The 26,543-nt window shown below is 43.6% G+C and overlaps 1 long non-coding RNA gene across 1 annotated transcript; it reads right to left on the bottom strand.

The window, feature by feature from the left end:
* Nucleotides 1-1,941: 1,941 nt before the first annotated feature.
* LOC122463140 lies at nucleotides 1,942-25,736 on the bottom strand. Its single transcript, XR_006286195.1, has 3 exons — nucleotides 25,599-25,736; nucleotides 7,810-7,894; nucleotides 1,942-2,148 (listed from the first exon to the last, which is right to left on the bottom strand). It is a non-coding gene; the product is annotated as an uncharacterized LOC122463140 (long non-coding RNA).
* Between the last annotated feature and the right edge of the window lie 807 nt (nucleotides 25,737-26,543).

The following is a 26,543-nucleotide window of genomic DNA, read 5'->3' as shown; positions in this document are numbered from 1 at the left end:
CGATGGATGTTGGCACTAAAAAGCGGGAAGACACCACACACGTTTACTAATAATAGGCCGTATTCTTCTTTCACTCACCCTGGTATTAATCCAGGGAAACACCATTGACTTCTCTGCAGCTACTCCAAATTTACGTCCATGTAAATGAGAGAAGCATTTGGCACTCCCTGTGTATTGGTGAGATGTCTTAAGGTCTCAAAGCAAAGCCTTGAAACTAAGGAATAGATTCTCAGCTGGTATAAATCAGCACAAACCCTATTGCCGTCAATGGAACTGTAATTTACATCAGCACAGCAGCTGGCCTTGGGTCATTACATTAAGCATCTGCACCTGGTATAAAAAGTGTGACTATGCCAAGTAAAGGGTCTGACATGGTCTCATTTCTACACTTGTGTAAACTCCATAGACTCTAATGAAGTCACTCCTGACTTTTGCCAGGGCATATCACACCTGAATCAGGCCCAATAGTTTCTAAAGAACATTTAGGTCCTGTTTTCTCCTAGATCACGCTAACTCCATGACAATAGCGCTGGAATTTTATATGGTTACACGTGTGCAGCCCAACATTACAAAGAGCTCAGAGTCAAACCTCCATATGCTCAGCATCCAGTGCTAGGGACCACCTTTGCAGCAGATGCTAAGCTTCGACTTAGTCAAGTAAGGGTAGGTTTTCAGAAGTTCTCAACTCCTAGCAGTCTTCCATTGGGACACTTACAAGCAGGTAGTCAACAGGGACCAACACCCCGATATGCTGCCTCCTTCTGAAAATCCTGAATGGGGAGGGCCCGTTTGACAACAGCAAGGTTTCTGCCTTGCCCTAAGATTTTGCTAGAAAACTGTGTAGTGAGGAATAAATCATGTTATATTGCAAAGGGTGTTGCATTTTGTTTCCAAATCAAATACCAGGGAATAATATAGGAAACACTGCTGCCCTCTCAGGGAGCAGGACTGGAAGTTTCAATATGCTTCTTCCATCTCTGACAGCTGTGATTCCAAGGTTCTGTTGAAGAGGCATGTGACAGAGACACCAAAATCTCTTGTGTCCAGAAGTTTGGAGCCAGGTCACCACTGGGGAGAGGTTTTCCTCTCATGTTCTATCTTTAATATAAATACTTCCGCAAAGGCTACCTGATCCATTTCAACATCTTTCACTGCAGCCATAATGCTCTTGGATACTGTGCCATCAGCCCGTAGGCCACATTGGTGATCAAACTCAAACCTGACCTCACTTTTCCCAGCACCACTCAGAATAGTGGGAGGCAGATAAACCATGTGAGGAGCCCTAATAGTCAACAAACATGGGTTTTGTCAGGCCAGGGCTGGAGGGTCCCAAGGGGAAAGGCCTTTTGCCCTGCAATCAGCCCCTCCATGGTCTGGGAGCAGCTGGCTTGAGCAGCTTCTCATCCACAGCATTATCCAGCCCCACTAACGTCAGCCATTGTCCCTGCAGTCTGCTGAGCCATTTTATATTCCACTTAGGAAATCCAAGTCCATTGTGGGCATTTTGTCAGGCAATTGGCAGAAGGAACCTCTCTCTTTCTGTTGGTGCTTGTCGATTTATGTCTGATTTGCTCCAGAAGGCGAGTTGCTTGTGAGCAAACATCCAAAGACTCTATTACCCCACGTTCTGCACTAATGTGCTCCTCAGAAAGGTCTGTTTCCAAAGACCCCACTTCCCCATGAAAACACTATTTGTTGTCACTATCTTTATGAATTATCCTCATCCCCTTCATCCATAAAATGGAAAGGATGTCCTCTCTTTAAGCGTAAAGCATCCCTTTAATTGGTGATCTGCTGTCGTGCAAGACTGGCCCAATGTTCCCACCTGGCAGGTGTCTGTTTCATCACAGTGTAATTTGATACAGCTTGCTCTGATGTACTGGTGCCCCAAGCCTCTGCAATACGTTACAGAATTAATATGAGCCTTAAGTGTAACTTACAAAAGGAAACCCTGCAAATTCAGAAGTTTATCTTCCTCCACAGCAGTATTTGGGTGACAGCTGAGGCAGCTCCAGTTGAAAGGAATCTTAGATGCGCATCAGGATGGTTGCCTGACATCAGAGGAGCTCCAAGTCACTGCCTGTCCTGCCTCATCTCTGTCAGCAGCTGGATGGAAATGGGTGTACACAGGACTTACTGTTAGATGGGCTGGGAAAACAGAAAAGAGGAGCTTTTGTGATAGCTTGTCATAATGCATCCCCATCTCACTCTATTGATCTAATGTCGCATCCACTTTATATGCTTGTTCTTTCTTTTCTTTCCCAGTCACCCATCTAGTGTGTAAATCCAGCATTCCGTACTTTCAGAGAAACACAATTGGAGAGAATTACGCTGACAAAAGCATTCAAGATTAAAAGAGAAGAGCTTTCCTCCTGTTACACCGGTACTTAATAGCTTCCAGCTCTGGGACCTACTCATTGCTCCATCGGTCACCAGCCTTCAGTCCACTCACCAGTGATTCTTTAATGATATATTTATTCCCACCCACTCCTCCATAATTTTCTGTCTCTGATACTCACATAGTGACTCATCAATGGATATTCCATAGGGATCCACCCACTGTGGTAATTCACAATTAATACAACAGAAAAAAAAGTGCAGAAAATGAAATACCCCTTGAGTCTGTAGAGGATTTTGTTCCTGTAGCCGAAGAACCACTGTCCAAGAACATTACTTATTCCATTGTTTATCTAGAAAGCAGTGCCACAATTTTAAAATTAAATTAGTCTAATCATCCCATTTAATAAGAGAACTCTTCTGTTACTACCACTCCCATAGTTTCCTGCATTTCCATCCCTTTGTGCGTAAATTATCTACTTCTAGGCTTTTATTTTTTATTTAGCTGGAAAAAAATATCCTTGGAGGTATAATTAACTTTTTCATTCAGAATCCTAATTTCCTCTCTCACACATTTTCTGCAGTGTTTAAACTATTTATTATGCAAACTTGGAGAAGTCAGACTATGAATTATGTACAAATCTATGTATAGGAGCTCTCTCCTAATCACTATATATCTCTGTCTTGTGGTTCAAGGTAACCCAAGTGCACAGAAAGGAAAGTATAATACTCAGCAAAAGGATATAATATTTTTCCTCCTGTTAAAGACAGTTTCCCCCAGACAAGAGATTTTTGGAGTCCTTAAAGTTCTGAGTCAAATTAACACCTTCTTCTCTTGTCTATCCATCTTAGGGCTTCATATTAGCAACCATCATTATACTTGTCTTCCTTCAAATCGCTCCTCATAACTCACCTCTTCCATAATCCATTCAGGAATCTGATTCCTGCTAGACAGGTGAGGAGCTGCAATACTGCCCCTGATTGGATATGACCTGTACACCTCCTGTTCTTTTTATTGCTTTATCAATCCTGCGTTGCTGGTTTGTCTCTTCCATCTGGTATCATAGAATTATAGAATATCAGGGTTGGAAGAGATCTCAGGAGGTCATCTAGTCCAACCCCCTGCTCAAAGCAGGACCAATCCCCAACATGAGGATTTATATCCCCTGTAAAATCTTTTGTATCCCATCGAAACTAACTGCCTGCTTTTATCATCCATATGTGTTTCATTTTTTAATCCTACTAAACTCTTAACTTCAATATCTTATGGCAGTGAGTTCCACATGCTAATTGTCTGTCATCTTAACAAGTATTTCCCCTCTTATGCATGTTAAATTTGTTGCTTTCCATTTCATCGATTGTTCCCTTGTTCTTACATTATGAGAAAGGATAAACAGGAACTTCCAATTGATTCTCTCTGTAGCATTCATTATTTTGTACCCTATCATGTACTCTCTCACTTACCTTTACTCTGACCTCAGAAGCCTCAAGCATTTCAATCTCTGACCTTCTCAGGCCCCATTTCTGCGATATCCTGCTTCAACAGTGTGACTAGAACTGAATGCTGTATTTCGGCTGAGGATTTACTATTAGTTTACATAACGACATAACATCAGTATTAACTTCTATCCCATTCTTTATAGATTCTAACATTGTTTGATATTTGACCACCAAGTTTCAATCACTTTCAGTCTTGACTATTGGAACTTTTTATCCTTTATGATCTTCCGAATAGCAAAATGACGTGCCCAAGCCACTTTATGGTTCCAGAAACTGGAGTCGTATCTCCACCTCTTCCATCACCTTCACTGGGTCTTTATCCTTCTCCAAAACCAATTCAATATTGCTCTCCTGATTTTCAAACACATTGCTCCAATCCATTGGGTTCATCAAAATTTTGGATCACTCTCCATTCTCTGCTTACAATGCCCCACAGTCTGGGGCAAGGGCACAAATAAATGATCCTTCACTCTCTAGAACTCTTTTCCTCCCCATTCGGATCCACAAAAATCACATTCTCCTGAATCTCACTGTAAAGCTTTCTCTTTGGCCTACAATGACTACGCCCTTCCAGTGATTTCAACTGGCTTTAGAAGCTCCGTGAGACTCTGTATTAATGATGCTATGTAGCAAATGTACGTCTCATCTAACTGACACTATTGCAGAGAACACATTGGCCCAATCAAAAGCTTTATTTTATCCAAAAGATTGCTCAGTTAGAGACTAGTACTGAGCATGCACCTCCCACAGGTAAGGATTATATGTAATACATGGCTGAAATTGACCAAGTTCTTCTCTTAGGAAAGGTAATGCTATCAGTACAAATATTCATTTGATTTGTAAAATCAAGAATGAATTCCTGAATCCCAGTTTTGAAGTCATGCTCATTGAGAATGCACATTTAACTACTTCCACTGCCAGACACCCAATGGGCACTGCCAGCATTGCTTCAAGTAGATAATACAGGTTTCAGACCGTATGCACATACTCACACATGCTCCATGTACAGGGGCATGATGGCAAGACACAAAGAGATTTGTAAATAGTCTTCGCACAGTGTGGTTCCTTCCATGACATTAGCAAACCAACACATCTAAATTTTCTACCTGGTTTATTTCTACAACTCACAGCCAAGTAAACCTCAGCTCTGCAAGGCAAGAATGGGCTTATTAGGGCAATCAGTCTTTTAATCAATAATTATGTAGAGAATTTGCTGCTAACTAGAAGTTATGAACATTCAAAAATAATTTCTCTGTCATTTTCAGCCCCAAATTGAGTCATCTTGTTCCTTTAACAAAATGAATAGTGGCCTGTTACACAGCCACAAATGCAATATCACAAATGGGTGATGCCACATCTTGGGAAAAGAGGATATTTCCTTTATTTCACGAATCTAAAAAACTTGGATGATGCAGATACAAAAGAGACCAGCATTTGAATACACATCCCAGTGGCTACAAACAATGACAGACAGACATCTTTCTCTACAACTCCCTTGAATGTTCCTGTGCCACCAATTTAACTTTATGAGCCATTAAAATTCCTGAACCAGGATGGGCTTGCTGGCTGGGTATCACCGGCACTTACTGTAAAGTGGTATGTCCTGTCTTTGAGATTGTAATTTCTTTGGGACAGATTATATCTTTGTAAAGCACTTAGCATAATATGTACCCCTGATCTGTGAGTATCTTGGTACTATTATATTATTAATTATTCTTATTATCTATATAATAAGATTCCAGGATTGTCACTCTGTCTGCGTGTCACTGTGAAGCCTAGAATGCCTGAGTCAGTGTAAAGTGATGGAGATAGCTACAAGCCTAGGTGAGAGCTCTTTTTGTTCAGAATATCACCTACGTTCAATCACGCCTGGACTCTGTGAGAACCAGATGGAATATTGGAGTCCAAAGGTTCTGTGACGTTTGGAAATGTAACAGATCACAGGAGACAGGAGTAACAGCCAGGCAGGGTAACAAAGAGCTGGTTGTGCCTCTACCCAGGGGCCAGCTCTGAGCACAGATGTTGGGAAACGTACAAACGTCAACATTGCTCACTACAACACAGCCCATGGAAACAAGAGCCCCCATTTTTGGCTTTTTTACACACATGATTTCACAAATTACACCCGTGCAAGAGCACGGGCTTTCAGCTACTAGTATTTTGCATTGCGGGAACACCTACGAGCCCCAGTCATGGAATAAGAACCATTGTGCTAGGTGCTGTATAAATAAATCCAGAACGAAAAGATTATCCCTGCCCCAAAATGCTTACAATCTACTATCACATCTAATAATTAATAACTCTGGCATCGATTTTGGATCTAGATTGAAATGTGGTGCAGAGGTTTACTCTGTGTGTGTGTGTGTGTGTACATACACACACACACACACATACATATGCACACAAGTATATATATAATCTTGTCAGCATGAAAATGTTCAAACACCACTGACATACTTTTCTTTTATACAAATCTTTCAAAAGCAAAACAAAAAACACCCAATGGAATTATATTGATTAAAGATGCCTTTCCCCCCCGCCCCGCCACATCCAACATGAAGAAATAAAAGAAAAGCTTTGCTTTTTGATGCTAGATTTTAACAGCCCATTAGCGCAGAATGTGGGCTGGCACTTTGGGGCTATTTGAGAGAAATAAAAATGTAAAATAGCTGAATTACTGGGCCAAATCTTCAGCTGGTGTCAATCAGCCTAGCTCCATTAAAGTCTGGTCCGTTGGGTTTAAAATTAAAGCTCTCCAAACATGCAGTCTTGTTTATTTTGTCTAAAGAGAGTTCCATAGGGATTTATAATGGGCACTCTTAATCAACAGGAATGATAGCTGGAGAGAGAGCTAAATGTGGCCCTGATTCAGAAAAGCATCCCTAGTCAGCAAAACACTTAAGCATGTGTGTTACTTTAACCACACACTTAAGTCCTATTGAAGTCAATGGGATTTAAGCCCACCCTGACTTAGAGCTGTAGATAGAGTATCATTGAGGCTCTCTCCACGTCAAAAACAAACAATGGCGGTGGTCTTGGGCTGAAGTTGGTTATAAAAGAGAAATGCAGCTACATTTCTGTGCTCGTGGGATGGAAACTCCAAGTGGATGTCTGGGGGGATCAGAAGAACTGGCTGTTTTATGGCCTGCTACTGTTTGAACTCAATCATTTACACCTGGGTTTGTAAACCGGGACGGCCCATGCTTAGTAACAGCTGGCGGGAGGTGGATGCTTTCTGGAGGCTTTCTGTCATGGTGGAAAGGTGCAAGGACTGGAGTGAGTGAAGCTGTCTGATATCTATTGTGAGTCTTAAACATTGCCATAGACCTGCGGGGCCAGGGATACTGGCTTTGTGATAAAGCAGTGCAAGAAAGGGACACATTGGCAATGAAATTCTGCGGTGGCAGTCTACACCATATTGGAGAGCTAGGGCTGGATCCTGAGCTGCTCTGAATTGGTGTAGCTTCATTGAAATCAATGGCACTATGTCAATTTACACCAGCTGAGGATCGGGCTCAAGGAGTGAGGGTGACCTAGGAATTGCAAGCAAGGGACTAAAGAGGGGAGGTTAATTACCCATATAAGAAACTCTGGAGTTGGTTTCCCATTGCCTTACACCTTATTCATCATTTACACTTATGCACAGTAAGTGTGCAATGGGTGTAGGCCACTACCAGTCTGATTAGCCTTTTACATCTGCTTTGCACAAGTGTTAAAGTCTCAGCACAAGATCCAAGGCAGTGGAGAAGGAAGAGCCCTTTTCATACCCACTTGAGAGAAGTTGCCAGATCTCTTCATTGCAATGCCAAGCCCAAAGAGGGTTAGAGAGCTGCATTAGCACTTTTAAGCAAGCAACCTGTGTTAATGCTCAGACATTTAATGTAAAAGGACAGCTGCTGCGTGAGAAAGCGTGTGGCAGGTAGACTGACTTGAATAAAATCTTGAGGAACACCACTTCTGGAATGAACTGACCTCTTGATGACCTCTCCTGAGCAAAGGCTCCTTGATTAGGTCCTGGGCTGTTGGAAAGCCTATGCTTGGATGACTTCAGCACCCACTATAAAACAAAATAAGACCATGGTTGAAAACAGTTAGAAAAACAAGTGACCTTGGCACTTGATAACTCAGGTGGCTCTTAATGCATGACAGAGGCTTTCAAGTCTAGGTCATGTACTCAAATCCAGTCAGCCATACACATGGCCAGAAATCATTGCCGTCCAATGATGGCCTACATGAAAATGACTGATGGTCCCAGCCTACTTCCTAGTGAAGTGTCCATATTGAAAAGCCGCTATCACATGTAGCACTAACTAATCCCTTTGTTGAGTGATCTCAGCACAGAGATCAAATAGTGAATGGGCCATGGGGAATGAACTCCACCCTAGAAGAGGTCATGGTAGAAGGGCATGGTGAAGAGAAGGGGAGAGGGAAACTTGGCCTGCCCCATGCATGCTTTCCCCATGCTGTAGAGAGAGGAGTTCAGAGTGTGTCAGGCTGGCACCTTTCACAAAATTTGAATGTTTTCGGGGGAATAATAATGCTGATATAGCACCACCTGGTTCACATCACGAGAAAAGGAAGGGGAAGTTATGGCCAGGGACACTTGGCCAAGCCCCTAATCCCCTACTCCAAGGCTGATGGACTGGATTGTTTTATACGTTTTTTTTCACCAAAACATCTGGGAAAAGCATTATGGGAGTTTAGCATCCACGGTGTTAAGGTCTTATTTTTAAGGCCCCTACAGCAGGGTTTACCTGCCTTTTCCTAGGTTGAACCACAAAGGAATTAGACATTCCCAAAGCTAAGAAGAAAAACCCATCCCATAAGCTCGGAGACAGGGGCTGGCGGCTGTGGCCATTAGTCAGTTGAAGGGTGGAGTCCATAAAAAACAAACACAGGGACTTTCCAAAGGGAGTTAGGCAGTTAGCTCCTATTGAAAGTCCATGGGATTCAGACACCTAACTCCCTTAAGCCCCTTTGAAAATGCCAGCCAAAGGCTTTCAGGGGGTTGGAAAAGTTTCTCCTGGAAGGACGAGTAGAGCGTCCTCCCTGGCAGACAAGAGAGGACTGGAACCTGAGAAAGGGATTGGGGCTATCTCCTTCATCCCCCTTCCCCATGACACAAGGGAGGGCAAGGATTCTCTGTTGTTCAGTAGGGCTTTTTACTGATTGACTCTCTGTTTCCTTTTTTGGGGGGTTTCTCTCATTGCCTTCAGTGGGAAAGCAGCCTGAAGCACTGGTCTCTCTGTGTGTGTGAGAGACAGTTGTTTGTTTTAGTTTGCTTTTCTACCTTACTTTAAGAGGCCTGATTACCCCAAAGCCCTGGGAGTGACCCTACTAGAAATGATGGGGCACTGGCCATGACCCAGTTGCAACCCCAATGAGCACAATTTATCTGCATCAGAAAGATAAAGAGTGGAGAGAACCCTGATGGGATTCAGGCCTGTTTCAAGGAGCCTGGGCATTTTGGACCTGTGCCTTGGGTTCTTAAGCCATCCTCTTGGTCTTAAAAGCGTAAGTGAGAAAGTAACTAAAGGAAGAATCATTTCAGCAGCTGTCCCAAGTCCAGGCTGGAAGGAGTGAGTTAAAAATACTGTCTGCAAAGGTGCCACAGGCCAGCAGTTCTGAAAAGCCAAATTCCTCATGTGGGATTTGCACCATCATTTTTCTTTATTGCTTTTGACACCTGGCCCATCACGCCATGAGTTCCTATGATTTGACAGATGCAGTGTGCAGCAAATGCCTTTCCAAAGCAAGCTACCATCGCCCTGGCGACCAAATCAGGACGCCACCAAATCCCACGGTGACAGGGGGCAGACATGCTGAGGGAGGGGTGCCGCATCTCCCCAGGCTGCTTGGACCCACAGGTGGAGACCTGCCCCGGGAGACTTAAAAGATTGCCCACATCAGCTAAAATACACATGGCAAACAGATTGGCTCACGCCAGCACAACACTTACTTATCCCATCAGCAGCAACGCCATGCTCTCTTTAAAAAAAAAAAAAGAAAAAGTGGGCTCTCTTGAACCTGCTTTTCTCTGGCTTTGTTTGTGCCTCTCTATCTGGCAGCTGGCCAGTAGAAATGAGAACTTGATTTCCACAGACTGTGTCCCAGTTCTTAAACCATCTTTATTTCCCTGATTCAAGTGAGTTTTTTTTTAATCTGTGATCTTTCCTCCATCTCTGCTTCCCCTCTACCTCTCCACCCCCAAGGAAATCATCGCGTCAGATTTAACTGTTTGGATGCTTAAATAGCAAGGAGGACGGTAAATGCTCCATTGGTGCACTGACTGATGGGACAGAAGCTGCACCGGAGGGTGTCCCAGCAGAGTCCTACGTGACATTGTTGAGTGCGGTACTCAGCAGTGCATCGGACACTGTGAGAGATGCCATCCTGGGCTGCCAGGTGCTTTGGGCTGCCATGGGGGTCAGTGCCCAAGCTGGGGTTTTCTGTGGGGTATTGCGTGGTGCACTGGACAATAGGCTGGATGGCACATTTCTTCAGGCAGCTTTCTGGATAGCGCAGGAGGCACTGTGCCAGGAATTAACACATATTATATAATTATGTTTTGCAAATGTAAGCGTCTCGGCTAAATCGTCCAGTTCTGAATCTAGATCAAATTAGCGCTTAGGCATCTTAAAATACCAAATTTAAGTATCTTAAGTGCCAGTCTGAGCACGTGCATGCAGAAGTGGGTGGCCTAATCTACTTGATTGTGTCTGAAAAGGGCTCCCTCCTTTTATTAACAAGTCACCAGCCTGTTGAACACCAATGCATTACAGTGGCAAGATGCCTCAAGCTTCTAACTCTTGCATGGGAAATGTGCTTTCCTTCTGCATCGCTTATGTGTGTATGTAGCTGTTCCCAATGATACCCTTTCCCTACAATGGTAGCATTGCAGAATGTGGACAAAAGGAATGGCAGGTAAAAGGAAATGGTTCTGTCTTGCTCATGCTGAGATCCACATGGAGATATAGTGAGACAAACTTTGTAGGGTGAGATCAATGTGACACTTTGATCCAAAATCCTAAAGGGATTTCATGATAGACTTTTCTATGTATTGTTTAACGTTTTAAAACTACATACTGTCTGAAAACATTGGAAAACTAACCACCTCCCGCTACCAGGAACAATGAAACAATCCATTACGTTTCACCTGCTGATGTCTCTTTCCTAAATGGAGGTGTTTGGAAAGCTCATGCAGTCAAGAGATATTACTTGGAAATTTACTATCCATCAACCTGACACCAGGAAGATGGATGGCAGGTTCTTTTTAAAGACATGTTAGTTACACAAGTAACAGTTCTGAAACTACTCTGAGAACTGTATTTCAAATCACGCCACTGGAAAAAAAAACACAAAGAGAGAGACCTTGTTAGGAACTAAAATCTTTTGTTGTTGTTGTTATTGCTTTTCCACATAGCAAATAATTTCTAACCTTTCTAGCACAGTTGCTACCCTACTTATGATCTACAGTGTTTTAAAAGTAGAGCTAAATCTACACCTATCTATGGCATGTATATGGCCACCATTACCTGAGCACTTCACAATCTTTAATATACTTACCCTCAGCTACCCAGAGAGGAAGGGAAGTTTTGTGAGCTCCATTTTACAGATGGGGAACCAAGGCACAGAGAGACATATGGCTTGCCTACCCAATTCGGTAATGCATTTTCCAGCGTAATTTCTAAAGCACACTAAGGTGTTGCACATCAATTGTCTGTGCAGACCCTGCTGGTGCATGCTAATGGTTCTCAAGTGTGCTTCAAGGTAGTGCTGTTTGAAACATAACATTTTCATGCACTTTAGAAATCAGCCCCCACCCCCTTCGTGCATCTTGCCACATCCTGTAGACAAGCCGTAACTGACTTGCTCGAAGTCACATGGGAAGCATGTGGCAGACTAGGGAATTGATCTGGGATCTCCCAAGTTCTCAGCTAACAGGCAACCCCTGGGCCATCTCCACTCTACCAAATGTCCCTTTGTGCCTTCTAAAATGTAAACATTCATTTGGTTTGGCCATGTTTGCTCATCCTTTGCCTTCGCTTTCCATGTGAAACCACCCTGGTGCAGAGGGCCAGCACAAGGCTTATGCATCACTTGTGTCCTATCGAAACAGAACTGAAGTGAGACTTAGGTGGTGCACGGCCCTTGCGCTGGCCCTCTGCATGGGAGTGGACTTCCCAAATCCTGTTGAGTCAAGGATGCAACTGTAGGAGCCCATCTTGTGCACCGGGCACCGATCCCATGAATTATAATCACTATATTGCACAAAAGGGACTGCCCATCTCTTCTCTATGCAGCCTCGTGGAGCGCAAACAAAGAATTCTCTTCCCGCCTGGTCCATCGGAGCCCTGATTCATTAACTTTCCAGACATGTAGCAAAGCCCAGGACTGCTCCAAGTGGCTCCCTCTCCTTTATATTAATGGGGCTCCAGCACCGCTGCCAATCTCAGCTGATCTCATACAATATTATTGTTGTATTGATATAGCGCCTGTCTTCATGAAGGACCCCACCACATTTTACAAACTCTTCAGAGAGAGAAGGAGGTTCCTGATTCTTGGGGCACACTGGGGTATTTTCTTTCTGTCCATTTATCCAAGTACCACAGGACCATGCCCCACACTAGATCTTTCTGTTATCACCCCTTTGAGAATGAACGCTTAGGCTTTGACTTTATGTGTGTCATGCACTGCTACCAACATGAGGCTCCAGCAGAACTCCAGGGACAACCTTCACAGAGGTGCCACCTCATCTGAGAGCTTCCAATTGCAACCACCTTCCTTAAGTATCCGTGCTTTTAAATGCAGATAAATAATGATCTTCCAGCTGCTTTTCTGTGGCTCAATGGTGACACGCAGTGACTGGCTAGGTTATTCCCAGGTGTGCATTCCTGTTTCCCAGTGCTTAGCATAGCATGTCTCTGGCAATCATATCACATTCAAACTGGAAAATGCTTTACAACAAAATCCCTTTTTTCGATTTGCATAATCACTTAATTGCTGATGTTCTGATGTCTTTTCCTCCACATCACGCTGTGCTTTGTGCAGAAGACTGTAGGTCCATGAGCCCAGCTCTCAGTCCTAACGCACCCGGTAAGACTTTTACCTCCTTGACAGTGAGACTCAATTCCTTTGGCCTGAATTTCTTGGGCAGTGGCTCTTTGTCTTTCCCAGGAACCGAAGAGATTTGAAATGTTTTATAGCCCAAGTGTGGATATGCACTCCTGTCTGACAGAGACAGGGTTCACCAATGCTCTCCTGAGCTATATGGATGGAGACATGGTGGGCAGGGGTGGGCAGGTAGAGAGAAAGGAAGGGTGTGATGGAAAGAGGGAGAAAGAAAGAGGGAAGACTAAAAGAAGGGGAGAAAAGGGAAATAAAGGAAGATGAAGGGAAGACAGGAAATAGATGTAGCAAGAAGATGGCGCAAGGGAGACTTGAGATGAGGCAGCGGGAGAGATCTGTCCTGATCTCAGTGGGAAATCAAGCCATTAAGAAACGGCAGTACAGTGGAGATGGCATGAATTGAATATTCTCTGTCAGCACAGCAGCAATCAGCTTTCCACCTTGATAAATGTCAGATGCCTTTGCTGACACTTGATAAAGGTTCTATCTATCAGCAATGCCAGGCAGAAGGAGCAACGGGCGTGATTTTAACCTTTGTCACTCTCCTTTCAAAAAGAGGCACAGGAATTTTGCCCCATCTTTTTCACCACTTCCTCTTCTCAGACACTTCTCTTCTTCTCCAGCTCATTCATGTAACCACTTTCCTCCACTCCGCTTTCAAAGGAATACAATAAGTAGCTGAAATAAGACTCTTAGACATTGCCAGCCTAGGAAAGACAGCTGAGGGTCTGTTCTTTGGCATCCCCATGTAGAAAACTCATCTGGGATTAGCCAAGCAAGCCATTCAATAGGAAGGAGGACATGGAGAAAGTCACTGGACTGTGAAAAAAATTCAACCCTCCAACTTAAAATTTAGTTAGTGACTGATACTAAAGTTCAGATTCTCTGCAGATGTAACTGGAGCTCTGCTGATTTACAGCAGGAAGATCCGGTTGTATATTGGGAGGTGTTGTGAGTACCAAAGAGGAGAGACAAACACTACTACAAAGGGAGTTAAAGGCCTAGTTCAGAGCCCACTGAAGCCAAAGGGAGTCTCTCCATAAATGGGCTTTGGATCAGGCCCTCAGAGAGTTTAAAAATCTCATGCTAATTGCATAGCACAGCCCATCTGGAGATCTCAGAGTTCTTGACAAGCATGAACTGAAGAAGCCTCCCAACCCCGCTTGTGAAGCACACCCTGTCAGTATTATTATCTCCGCTTTACGGATACGGCAAAGAGAGAGGAAGTGACTTGCCCAAGGTCACACGGGAAGTCAGTGACGTGTCTGGGGGTAGAAGCAATGAAATCAAGCTCAACCTGGAGCAATGCAGTGAATATCTCTGTCAACAAAATGACATCGCGAAACACAACTAGTCAAGGAACAAATCATACCAAAAGAGACTAAGGGGTAAAAGTGAATAGCAAATCAGTTATACCGTTGAGCTTGCAATACAAAATGGTGGCACACAACGAGAATATAATGCTATTTGCGGGGTCCAGATTCTGTCACAGCCAAGGCAGTTTATGGTCTATTTCTCTTTGGGCTTGACAAGACAAAACAGCATTCAGTTCTGAGTACTTCAACCCCAACTCCATACTGAGTAATTGGTGGGAATTCAAAGAACATCATTGGAACTGATTAAGAGACTGAAAGTATTGATTTATAAAGAAAGATTAAATTATCTGAGTAGGACAAATTCATCTCTGGTATAATTCTATTGACATCAAAGAGACAAACTCTGCCCCCAGTTACATGGGTGTAAATCTTGTGAAACTCCACTGAAGTAAAAACAGAAGGTCGATGTCTGATTTTTATTCCTTGAAAAGTAAGGTTGACTAGACTGTGAATGAGTCTCCCAGGGGAAAGGGTGGAAGTTTCAGTGCTTGTGTCATTTATAAGTAATCTAGATATACTAATCTAGAATATTAAATAGTGAACAATCCTGCAGGGGCAGGAAGAGGAACAAAATTATCTAAAGGAATATTTTCCCTTTTGATTTTTAATTGTTCTATGCACAAGGAATCCGTGCCTAGGATTAACTTCCTGGTCACTGTACCAAGAGTACGTAGGAAACAAGGTTAAAGCCTCCGCAAAGAATAAACATCTGGGTATACCTTTACTAATGAAAGGGAAAAAAATTCCCTTTCCAGTGCTGTTAATTTTCTTTCCCAGCTGTATTTCACACTCTAAATAAACCCATGTTCTGTAGGAGGTTCTGTTATAGTACACATATGCATGAATCAGTGGATACTCATGTTTGGTTTTAGGCTTTCTGGGTGCTGAATGCTAGATGGTCCGGTCATAGGATGTATCATATGCAGCACACTCTCTAGAGGAAGCTGATTGATCTAGGCTTAGAAAGGAACAGGAGGTACCACTGGCTGTAGATTGTACTAGGGGTGAAATCCTGGCCCCACTGAAATCAGCGGGGCCAGGGTTACACTTGGTCTTGGAAAGAAGGGGCGGTATCCCGGTGATGGTAGGGTGCAAGAGAATAAACAGGTTCCCCAGGCTTGGTGTATTCCCTTTGGTTCTGAGGGCCTTCAGGAGGCTCATTTGCTGTAAATTCCCCCAGGAACACTGGAGATAGCAGCCAAACAACAACAACATGCCTCCCTAACTCATGTCTGGTTCCTAGCCTGGGACCCGCAGAGCATGTAGGAGTGATTGTGCCTATGGTCAGAGGCGGGCATAGAATATACTAGGTGGAGAGCCACCCACAGCTGTTCTATACACATACAAAGTCGCATCCACCCAGAGGCCTGCTTCTCGGGGGGCTCTATCAACACATGGAGAGCTGGTAGCATGTACCATGCAAGTGGCCATGAACTGGGAACATGTAAGTGGCAGTCATTGCGTGCTGCCTTTTCCCTTTCCCCTTGGGTCATGGTGTGATGTTAAGTGCCTCTTCCCCTGCCCGAATCCTGAACCAGCAGCAATTCACATCACCTGCTGCTTACTGTAATTTTAGAGCCACCTTTCTGCTGTCTAGTTTGGATTCCCAAGAACCCCACCTTAATCCAGGTCATTCAAAAACAGCCTCTCTCTCTCGCCGCTCCCCTTTAGCAATTGTGTTTGACTCTTCATAACCTTGAGCTTTGGTTTAGACCATTAAATCCTAGAGCACGCTCCCTTTATTCTCCAGCTGCATGGTTAGTTTTAGATCATACACCAAGTAACTCTCCAAGCTAAAAGAACTGAAAAAAGCTGTTATTTTCCTGAGCTTAAACAATCAGGGACCTTGCAAGGCTCCCCCCACCTTCTTTGTCATCTCAACAGATCTTTGTCAGCTCATATAATAAACTAAATCCCAAAGGAAAACAGGTGCTTACGTTTCTCCCCTACAAAAAAACAAGCGGTGCATTTTTAGTGCACTTAGTGCTCTAGAATTATGTTAAAATATACCAAACATATACTGTGCTGCTCTTTCATGGAAACTTTAAATTGCTATTTCAGGGCTCAATTCACTGCTTGCCTCATTCTGTGATAAAAGGACTTAAAGGGCTGTTTTAGAATAGAACAGGCTTGGGGTTTTATATAGCATCTTTCATGCTCAAGGTATCCCAAAGGGCTTTGCAAAGCAATGATTTAGACACTGGAAGTACAGTAAGTGTACGCAAATGCAGCAGCCATTATGTCCTGAGCCATAGCTCATATATACACATCCCAGGTGTGTGCAACAGCCCTGGGTTTGATGAGGGACTGGAATGTTAACGAGGACATCAGCATTGCTTTAGATGGGGCATTGGGGTGGGAAAGCAGGGAATTCTGGGAGACCAAGATAGTGAGTATGGGTGTGAGTGGATAAAAGTCTGTGTGGGGAGGAGTAATTGAGGGGGGCTGGTGTGTCGGTGGATGGTGGGAGAGGGGGTGGTGTCTGGGGGGTGTATGGATAAAGGTAGACGGTGTGTGGGGGGTGTGAATCTAAGCATCTCTTATAGCACAAAAAAGCATGAAAGACAAGCAGATGTGCTCAGTAGCATGTTGGGAAGAAAGAGCATCGCAGGAGAGAAACGTTAGATCAGCGGGAGTGGTTAATTTCATAAAGGATTCAGACTAGAGCTGGTCTGCAAATGTTCTTTCTTTTTTTTTTTTTTCTTTTTAAGAAAATGATGATTCTCAAAACCAAATCTTTTCACAGAAAATGCAGCTAGATGCCTAAATCCCTTTGTGGGTCTAGCCCAAACTTGCTATCCCCGCTGGGGACATGGCACATAGCCTTAAGGCACACTCAGCTCAGTCCTTGATTAAAGATGCACAGTGTGTGGACTTTCTGTCCATGCTGGTTGCAACCCTTTGGCTTGCTCACATTTGTATAACGGCCAAAACGTGTCATTTGTGGTTGCCTCGTGTAGCTTCACTTTGCACTTTGCGTTACTGTTTATTGCATGTGTTATACCAAATCCATCCGCTGTTGATGGGACTAGAACACTGGTTTTAACAGCTCCAGAAACATAAGCATTTGTCCCTCTGGTTAAAGAAGAACTCCTTTAGACTGCAGCAACAGCAAGTCCCTTATCTTTGCGGGTCAGCCACTAGAGGGCAACATCACTCATTCATACACTCAGGTTATTGTGTATAATGAACCAGAACCTCAGTTTGTGCAACCATTGACTTCGATGGGAGTCACATCAATTTATACCAGCTGTGGACTTGGGTCAATATGTGATACAGGTTACTTTCCATTTGTCAGGCCTTCTCTTCCAAGTGTGCTTTTTATCTATATGCAGCATGTGCTCATGGAAACAAAGCTCACACACTTGCTTGGCTCGCATTGCTTTTTTCCATATCAGGTGTCTATCATGTTCATAGAATCATAGAAGATTAGGGTTGGAAGGGACCTCAGGAGGTCATCTAGTCCAACCCCCTGCTCAAAGCAGGACCAATCCCCAACTATGTTCTTTTCTCCAGATGCCCCACCGCAGAACACATAGAGTGACCATGCCCCGCATGTGTATCTGGTGACAGCAAAGGGAAATGCTGAACAAAAGAAGGAGATTACATAGGAAGAAAAAAACTATTTTCCTGCTTAAAAGAAATAGTGGCCAGAAAGTAGATGAATGCACAGAAGCACAGAAATGTCTCCGGACTAAAGTAAATGGTAAGCTCTGAAAAGCTACCTCTGAGAGATTATGTAGGTGGAACTTTACCAAAGAAATCTCTGGGGTTCACCCCAGTGCAAGCAGTTGCTTTAAATCATTTGCCAGGCACTTGAGAGTTTAATATCAGCTTTTGATATAGTACTCTTCTAAAGTGATTTTGGAGATTATGTGTGGGGGAAGGAGGGAGGAGTTAAGAATAAACCTGAATGGGAGGGCTTGGTTGCAATACCAGCCTCAGTGCCTGAAGGGAAAGTCATGAATATCTTGTTTTAGAATGGAGCCCTCACAGCACAGGGTATCATTTCCTGGCTTGAAAGCACACGGCAAAGTTTTCAGTGAACCGTCCAAAAATACTGACACACTGATTCAGAGATGGGGGATGGAAAGCAGCTGATAAGCTGTAGACAAAGGGAAATGCTTTTAAACATCCTTCCAAACAGATTATTTTTTTACATGGTGGAAATGTAGAGATGCTCTGAATCAACCCCTGGATCCAAATATCCCTCGACTCTGGGGAAGTCAATGCTCAGCTGATGGAGATCCCATCCTGGAGCCAGATCCTCAGCTGGTGTAAATCAGCATAGCTCCCCTGAGTCTCTGGCTTAGTCTCCATAGATGACTGAATGCAAACCCTATGGGCCAGATTCTTAGCTAGTGTAAGACAACGTAGCTCCATGAAAAGCAATGGAGCATCACAGGTTTACACCCACTGCTGATCTGAGCCTATATCTAAACACCCATATGTCCTCATTTAAAAAAAAAATACTACCTTTAGCCCTAAACACTGTGGACTAGATCCCCAGTGGTTGTAAATCAGTGTAACTCCCTGAAGTCCATAGAGCACCGCTAATTTACACCAGCCAGAGATTAGGTTCAAGGATACCGATGGGACAGTATCTGCATGAACTGTGTTAGGACTATCCAGTGCAATGAAGAGCTTGAGGGAGCTTCTGTTTCCCCAAAATATCCCTTGGCAGTGGTCCACAGCATCCGGTAAAGGCAGATGTTGCCTTTGAAACTATCTTGGGATGCTGGTCAGCTGACAAAGCATCCTAACTATGAAGAAAAGTGGATGAAAGTATGGAGGAACCCATCCTCTCTGTACAGAGGAGATCTTCACTTCTAAGAACAGGCAAATCTCTGCTTTCCTCACCCTTTATGCAGCACTCCAGCTGCCCTTCAAAATAAAGTAACACAAATTCAAATGAGATTTGTAAAAAAAAAAAAAAAAAAATCTGGGAAGGTGACACATCTTTTATCACTCCAGTAACATGCCAGGTGAATAACAGCAAAGCACCAGAGGCTAAGGAAATGGCAATGGACATATTTAAAGCCACAAACTTTCTTCTGACCCATGACATGACTCTCAAGTAGTAAATTGAGTTGGAACTTGGAGTTGAATGACTAGGAGTAGGGATCCTGATTGTGGTCCATAGGAACCAGTAATTATGCCAGGGGTAGGCTTCATATGTAAAGGTCATGAAATATATTAACAAAATCAACGCGTATCCAAGTCTGGAAGTGATCCTAATGCTGGTGAAAAGATGCAGAACAGCCTTGGAGACTGGAATCCTCTGTTCATAATAGAACAGGTGCAGCACAGATAGGAACAGGGCCAGCTCCCAACCCACTGCCCTGCCAATGGACCAGATCCTCAGCTCAGAGGCAGCAGAACCAGGATTTAGTGCCCCTGGAGTGGAAATATCATGGAAGGCTCCACCCCTGTGTAAACTCGGAGGTGAGAGCGAGAGCCAGAGGGGCTGGAGCAGCTGCAGTGGTGTCCAGGATTAGGCCGAGCAGCAGATAGACACGGCCGGGACTCCGCTTCCCGACTCGGAGCTGACTGCCCCTGACCCCCCACTGAATCTCATAGCTCCCCTTGCTCCCTCTCTTACACCTCCCCCCTATTCAGCTGATATAAATAACCATAGCTCTATCAAAGTCAGTGTAGCTGTGACGATTTCCATTAGATGAGGATCTGACCATATGCATCTCATCCATGAGCTGGTTGGACCACACCTAGGGATGAGAGGTGATTCAGTCTCCATGGCTCATTCAGTCCTTGTCCTTTCTGCGGTGGCAGGCTGTTACTGCCACATAGGATGGTAGTTGTTGTGATGTGGACACCTGTCCAGTAGAAAATTGACTGAGATCAAACTCACATGCTGCTTTACACTAGTCCCTGGTTAAATAAGAGTGATTCTTGGGGGATATTTATTTGTACATTACCCCAGGATTGTATCCAAGGAATCCAGGAGTGCAGGGATTGGATAGGATTCGTGTTTCTAATAACAGGAGAAATAGCAGATGCAACTTGGTTTTGTTTGGTGTGATCCGCATGTTGATTTCAAAGCTGGATTTTTTTTAAGAAAGTAAAATTGATAAATTCTATGTTAGTGCTAATACTTGTAGCAACAATAGTGACATGTTTCCAGCTGAATTTTCAGATCATTCTATTATCCAGCTCACAGAGAAACTCAGTTCAATTCAAAGACTCAATAGTAATTGGAAACAGGCTCCAGAAATTGAATAATCCACTCCACAAAGCCCCAGAAATTAGCAAACAAACAAAGGAGAACACACACAAAAATAAAGTAACCAAACTCTGTAAAGACATAAAAAAATCATTTAAACGCATGCACAGCATGATCCTTGGCTGATGGGAGAACACAAAGCGAGAGGTCAGATCCTGTTTCCAGAAAGGAGCTTCATGAAAAGGAAAACAAATGGAAATGTTATTATTGAGCATTACGATGAGAGATGAAAGGGTTCTCATCCAACAGGCACCAAGGGGGTGAAATGTAAATTGTGCAGAAAGTACGCAAATGAAAGGGGATGTGATAAAGCCAGTGATGGGTAAACACAGGAGGTGTGGGGTTGAGGGTCCCATGACAAAGGTAATAAATAACAGTGGGCCTGATCCTCAGTTTGAGTACATTAGTATAGTTCCATTGACTTCAATGAAGCTACAACGGTTTACATCAGCTGAGGATCTAGCCCAATAATCATACATAATTCTTTCATCCATAACTATTTCAATCGCCAGGCATTCTCATTTCCGTCCTACAGATGGGGCACAGAGGGGTACAGCTACGTTCTGCAACAGCAGCAACTAAGTTTGGGGGCTTCGATATATGGATGTCCAACTTCAGACCCAGAGTCTGGCTTTCCACCAGGGCGGTGGGCGCTTGGCGCCTCTGAAAACCGCTTCCGAGCTTACCCCAACATGAATACATCCAAACTGCAAAGACAACAGCAAAGGTGAGCCTGAGTGCCTTGCCCAAAGGCATGTGCCAGTCAGTGGCAGAGCACCCAAAAGCTCAGCTGCGTGTCCAAAATTTCTTGTCTCTGAAAGACAGAGATGGAAGTTGAGAGAGATGGAGATGGATCCTATTTTGAAGGCAAAAAAAAAAAATCTAGATCTAAACTGGGATATGTGCCGGTAATGGCTATCGAATGTCTATCTTCTAAGGGGAAATAGAGTAAAGTGAGAGTGTGAGTGATGGTAGTATAGTATTTAGGCCTGCTTATTTGTCTGAGATAGAATTTGGGGTTTTGTTTGCCTGCTTGAATTTTGAGGTTTTTCAAATACAATTGTTGGTGTCCTTATTAACATATGTGAACAAGAAACAGAGACACTGTGTTGCTTCTGCTCACAGCCAGATGGGGTTTTCAGTACAATGAGAAAAGATAAGAAAGAGAGTTAAAGTCTTGCTGGATATGCTGGGAGTTTAATAGACGAATGTACAATTGAAAGACAGTTCTGCCTCGACTCCTCTCCCAAGGCAAGATCAAGCAACCAGTTGGGAGGGGCAAGAGGTGGTTTGGGGGAAAAACGCAAAGGCAAAGAAAAGGTGACCCTGGCCGGTACACAACCTCACTCCCTACCCATCCCATGGGTACAAAAGAAGTGGTACCGAAGCCCCCAGACTCAAGACCCTCCAAAATGGAATATGACCATAAATTATAAGGGGTGGTACCAGGAGAAAGCACTACAGGTATAATTAAGCCTTCTAAGAAAGAGGAAAGGGGAAGGAAGCTCTATGGGTGTAAGAGCTGTGATTATGCTTGCTTGTTAACCCCAATCAACATGGCATTGCCTGCGCTTTGGACTCTAGCCTTCTACTTTCGGTCTGCAGAACCAGAAAGGTCAGGGGAGCCCTAACAAAGAGTGAATGTCTCTAACCACTATTACATTCCTGCACCGTTACGTGGCTCTCACTAAGAGACAACAACACAAACTGAAATGCCCGCAGAGATATCACTTTCTTCGATACGTTTATCATTCGGGAAAGGTAGGCCACACTCCCTGCCATGAACTCTTAAGTAGCGTTGCTGGATGTTACTGAACAGTTGCTGTATAGAAGTGGCTGCCTGTCATTTGCGAATGACGTGATCCCCATGCATGGCGGATGTACGTTTGTTAAATGTTGTTAAATGCTCTGGGATCCATTGTGATGGAAGATGCTATATAAATGCTCGTCATCATCAAAACAAGATGGGTTAGTTAATTAGTTTTAATAGCTCTGGCTATCTCAAGACAAAAGTCATTTGTACTTGACAGAGAAGACTGTCAAAACTTGAGAAGTTGGGAGTCCTGATAAACATAACTCCTAGTAAGGACAACCAGACAAGAGAGGTAATGAATTAATTGTGTGAACTCCAGATTTAACTCTTGGGAAGAGAGGTTCCAAATCCAAGCACAGCTCACATAGCCCTTTATCATTCCAAAGTAGGCAAACTGAGGCATGCATAAGTTACTGGCATGGGTCTTTCAGATGAGACTTTAAGAGCAGATGAGCTGCCTGCATTGTGTGGATGCAATGAATCCCATGGTGGTTTTTCATAAAAGTACCTATTTACCCTGATTTTCTTGGCCAGACTTTTGCTTCCGTCTACCCCATAAAAAACTGTTAACCAGTATGTTCAAACTTGGATGCCTCAAGCTAGGCACCCAAAATTAGAGACCTGATTTTCGCCGCTACTGAGCACGTACAGATTACTGTGTCTTCAGTGGGAGTTGTGAATGCTCAGCACCTCTGAACGTTTGGCCACTTATCCAGTTGCCTAAGTATAAATGTAGATGCTTATCTTCAGGCCTCCATTGTTGACTATTATGACCATGGTGTGTTGCTGTCCTACAGTCCAGAAGCTGCTGCATTTCAGTGATGCTCCAAGCACAGCTGATAGGCTCCAAGTCAGAAAAACCTCTTAAGCACATGCTTCAATCCATCCTTGACTGCCATGGGAATGAGGCGCCTGCTTAAAATTATACACATACTCAAGTACCGCCATGGGTAGAGATGCTCTCCTGAATCAGGACCATCCTTTCTGAAACCTGCTGAGTTGAAAGGTGTTCTGTAAGGCATTATTATTATTTATAATTTCATACAACTTTGAAGGTTATGATTGCACCAGATTAGGTAGAAATGTTTAATTATGAGCTGAGAGAAGCTTGCCTGGCCCCTTCATCGAACAGAAGCCTTTATTGATTTTTATTAGTCAAAGAAGGTGATAATTTTTATATTAACAACTGGAGACCAATTCCTCTGTTAAACAGTGATTATAAAATATTAGCTGAAATACCACTGGAAAAGTCTGGGAAAGGTCACGCTTTTTCTCATATCTTGTAATCATTTTTATGCCATCAAAGGCAGCAGAAATATTGCAATAATCTGAATTTGGGGAGAGATGCGGCAATTCTTTCTCTATTAATTGAGCCTGGATCAAACGAAAGACTTTGATCAAATGAACTGTAATTGCTTGCTCAATATCTTCAAACATTCCTGGCTACCTGATGTGTTTGCTAAATGACTGTACCTCTTATGCAAACATGTTTGCGGAATGCTTTGGATAAATATGTAGATGGGGGATGGACAGGAGGGATTTGAAATCAGCTGGCTTGTAAGGCAAAATTGTCCTCACATTCCTCTGAGTTACTGACCCAAATTCTTCTCTTGGTTTCACTAGTGCAGACTTTGGAGAGTTGATGGAATTGCATGGTGTAAAGTGGAGAAGAATTTAGCTCACCCTGTTTAGAGGTTTGGGTATAAAAGAGTCAAGGGTAAACACAGGAATCACCATAGTGAATAAGAACAGTAGATCATTTACTCCAGGAGCCTGTCACCAACTGTAACAGGGTGTCTTGCCCCTGGGGCTGGAGAAGCTGGGCCTAAGCCAGACCTGATTACAGGGCACACCATGACTGAATCAGGTGATCCATGGATAAAACGGGCAGGCAGTTGCAATAGAGGGGAAAGCTCAGGAGACAGCAACTATGTTTGTAGATGCTGCAGGGAGTAAAAAAGCTCCTGCAGGGCCCTGAGCCAGCAGTGGAAAAGCGCAGAAGCAGCAAGGAATGGGAGAAAGCTCTCTAGGCAGGCAGGCCTGGGGGAGACCCTATAAAACAGGGGAGAGACTGTAAAGGCCAGCTGGGCTGAAGACCAGCTGAGCTGAAGTCTGACCATATATAGCGCATTTCATCTGAGGGATGCATATTACTTTACGGTTATTAAACACATTTTAAAGGCAGGTAAACCGAGGCACAGAAAGGTTGTGCTTTGCTCATGGTTACTCAGTGGTAGATATAAGAATAGAACCCAGGAGTCCTGATACTTTTCTTTCCCTAAGTAGAAGAGCATGCTGCCTTCCCATACACTGAAAGCTGATTTAGACATCTCAAGGTTTCACATTCATTTTCAGGAACAATCTGACTGGCTTGGCACTCAGGGAGGGGGGAAAAAAGACATTCCCAGCTGATTCAGAGACTGTATTAAAAGAAGAAATGTCAAGGATCAGATTCTGCCAAATCAAATTTAGTATGATCCATTGGGACCCAAAGATAAACTTTTGCAAAACAAAAGACTAACAAGTGGAAGCAACTGGGAGTTCTCTCTACTGGACAGGATTAAAATCATTCTGACTTTTCTATTGCCAATAATCTCTCTGGGGAAATTTGAATCCCCCCCCCCCAAATAAATAACTGTATACGTTTTATTTGCTAATATTGCAGGGACAGTGTAACAAACGAAATTGTGCACAATATAACCGCCTTACCAAGATGTAAAGGAGGGGTTCGTGATGAGATTGCCCTCCTTGTGTGGGTGTGAGAAAACTGAGTACAGGGAATTACCACCCAGCCTGCATGCTGTATAGTGGAGGTTATCATTTAGGTTTAAAGGAGATTGGAAATAATCATTCTTATCTATCTAAATACAGTACTTATACACCCCCTTTACCAGAGTATCTGACCGTCTTTAATGTATTTATCCTCAGAACACCGCAGTGAGGTTGGCCAGTGCTATTATCTCTATTTTGAAGATAGGAAACTGAGGCACATAGTGACTAGCCTAAGGTCACATAGAAAGTCAGTAGTAGATCAGGGACTTGAACAAAGGCCTTTCAAGCCCCAAAGTAGCATCTTAACCACTGGGCTATCTTTCCACTGTTGCCAGAGTGGTGTCAAGCGGTCCTCAATGGAACTCAAATCAGTCCTATAATGTGTTCTTTCTTCTTTTATATCAACATTGTAATGAACCCAACCTCCTACCTGGTTTGTGGTTTTGTTTTTAATGCTTCCGCCCCCAGCCAGAATTCCTCACTGAGCTGTTCCCGATAACTCTTCCATTTTTATCCAGACGTCTTGTCCTCCTCTTGTTTGCAATTTAATTTAAATTCATGTTTTAATTTCTCAAATAAACAATGGCCTCTCTTATAAATGCAGTGGCTGTTGCCATTCCATTCCAGCCTCGTTGAATGGAAGGAAGGAACTAATATCACTTGAATATCAATTACCCTAAACAGTTCTTGCAGAATATACTGGAGAGTCAGCACGGTACAAAATCCTTTCCAGTGGGAAATTAGCAACAGGAGCTATAAATTTCACTTTCTATCCAAGAGTTACACTGGCTAATAGAATATAAACAATGCATGTGTTGTCCATATTGGTGGAGAATACATTTAATTAAAAACCTAATCCCTACTCTTTGGGGATATGCTAGTGACACACTGTAGACAGCCTTTATTCACACTGGTGAATGCTTACTCACAAGGGTAGTGCCATTGGGTCAGTTGCCACACCCTTCATTAGCCCCACATGTGGCTGTGGATCAGCTCGGAGCAAAGCCACTGGTGTAAGATCCCTCAATGGACCTTATACTATTTGTATCACCAGAGAATCCAGGAGTCCTAGCCAAGAACCCCAGTGTGCCAGGTACTGTACAAAAATAGTATAAAAGAGGGCCCCTGCTCCTAAGCTCACAATCTAAGTATCAGAACAGAGACAACAGATGCATACACTGTGATGGGATGTACCAGGCATTTGCTGTCCCCTGACAGAGACCCCGCTGCTTGGCTCACCTCACCATAAGCAGTTGTTCTTTAAGAAGAGAAGGGCAGCCAATCTGGACCTCCAGAGGTTGCCCAGAGAGGCCTTCCAGGATCAGCTGTGGGTGGAACCAGCGAGATTTGGTCCTCCAGCAGGTAGAGGCCAACT

The sequence above is a fragment of the Chelonia mydas genome, chromosome 16 (genome assembly GCF_015237465.2).
Source record: "Chelonia mydas isolate rCheMyd1 chromosome 16, rCheMyd1.pri.v2, whole genome shotgun sequence".
Classification (NCBI taxonomy): domain Eukaryota; kingdom Metazoa; phylum Chordata; order Testudines; family Cheloniidae; genus Chelonia; species Chelonia mydas.
This window is presented reverse-complemented; position numbering and strand designations above follow the sequence as displayed.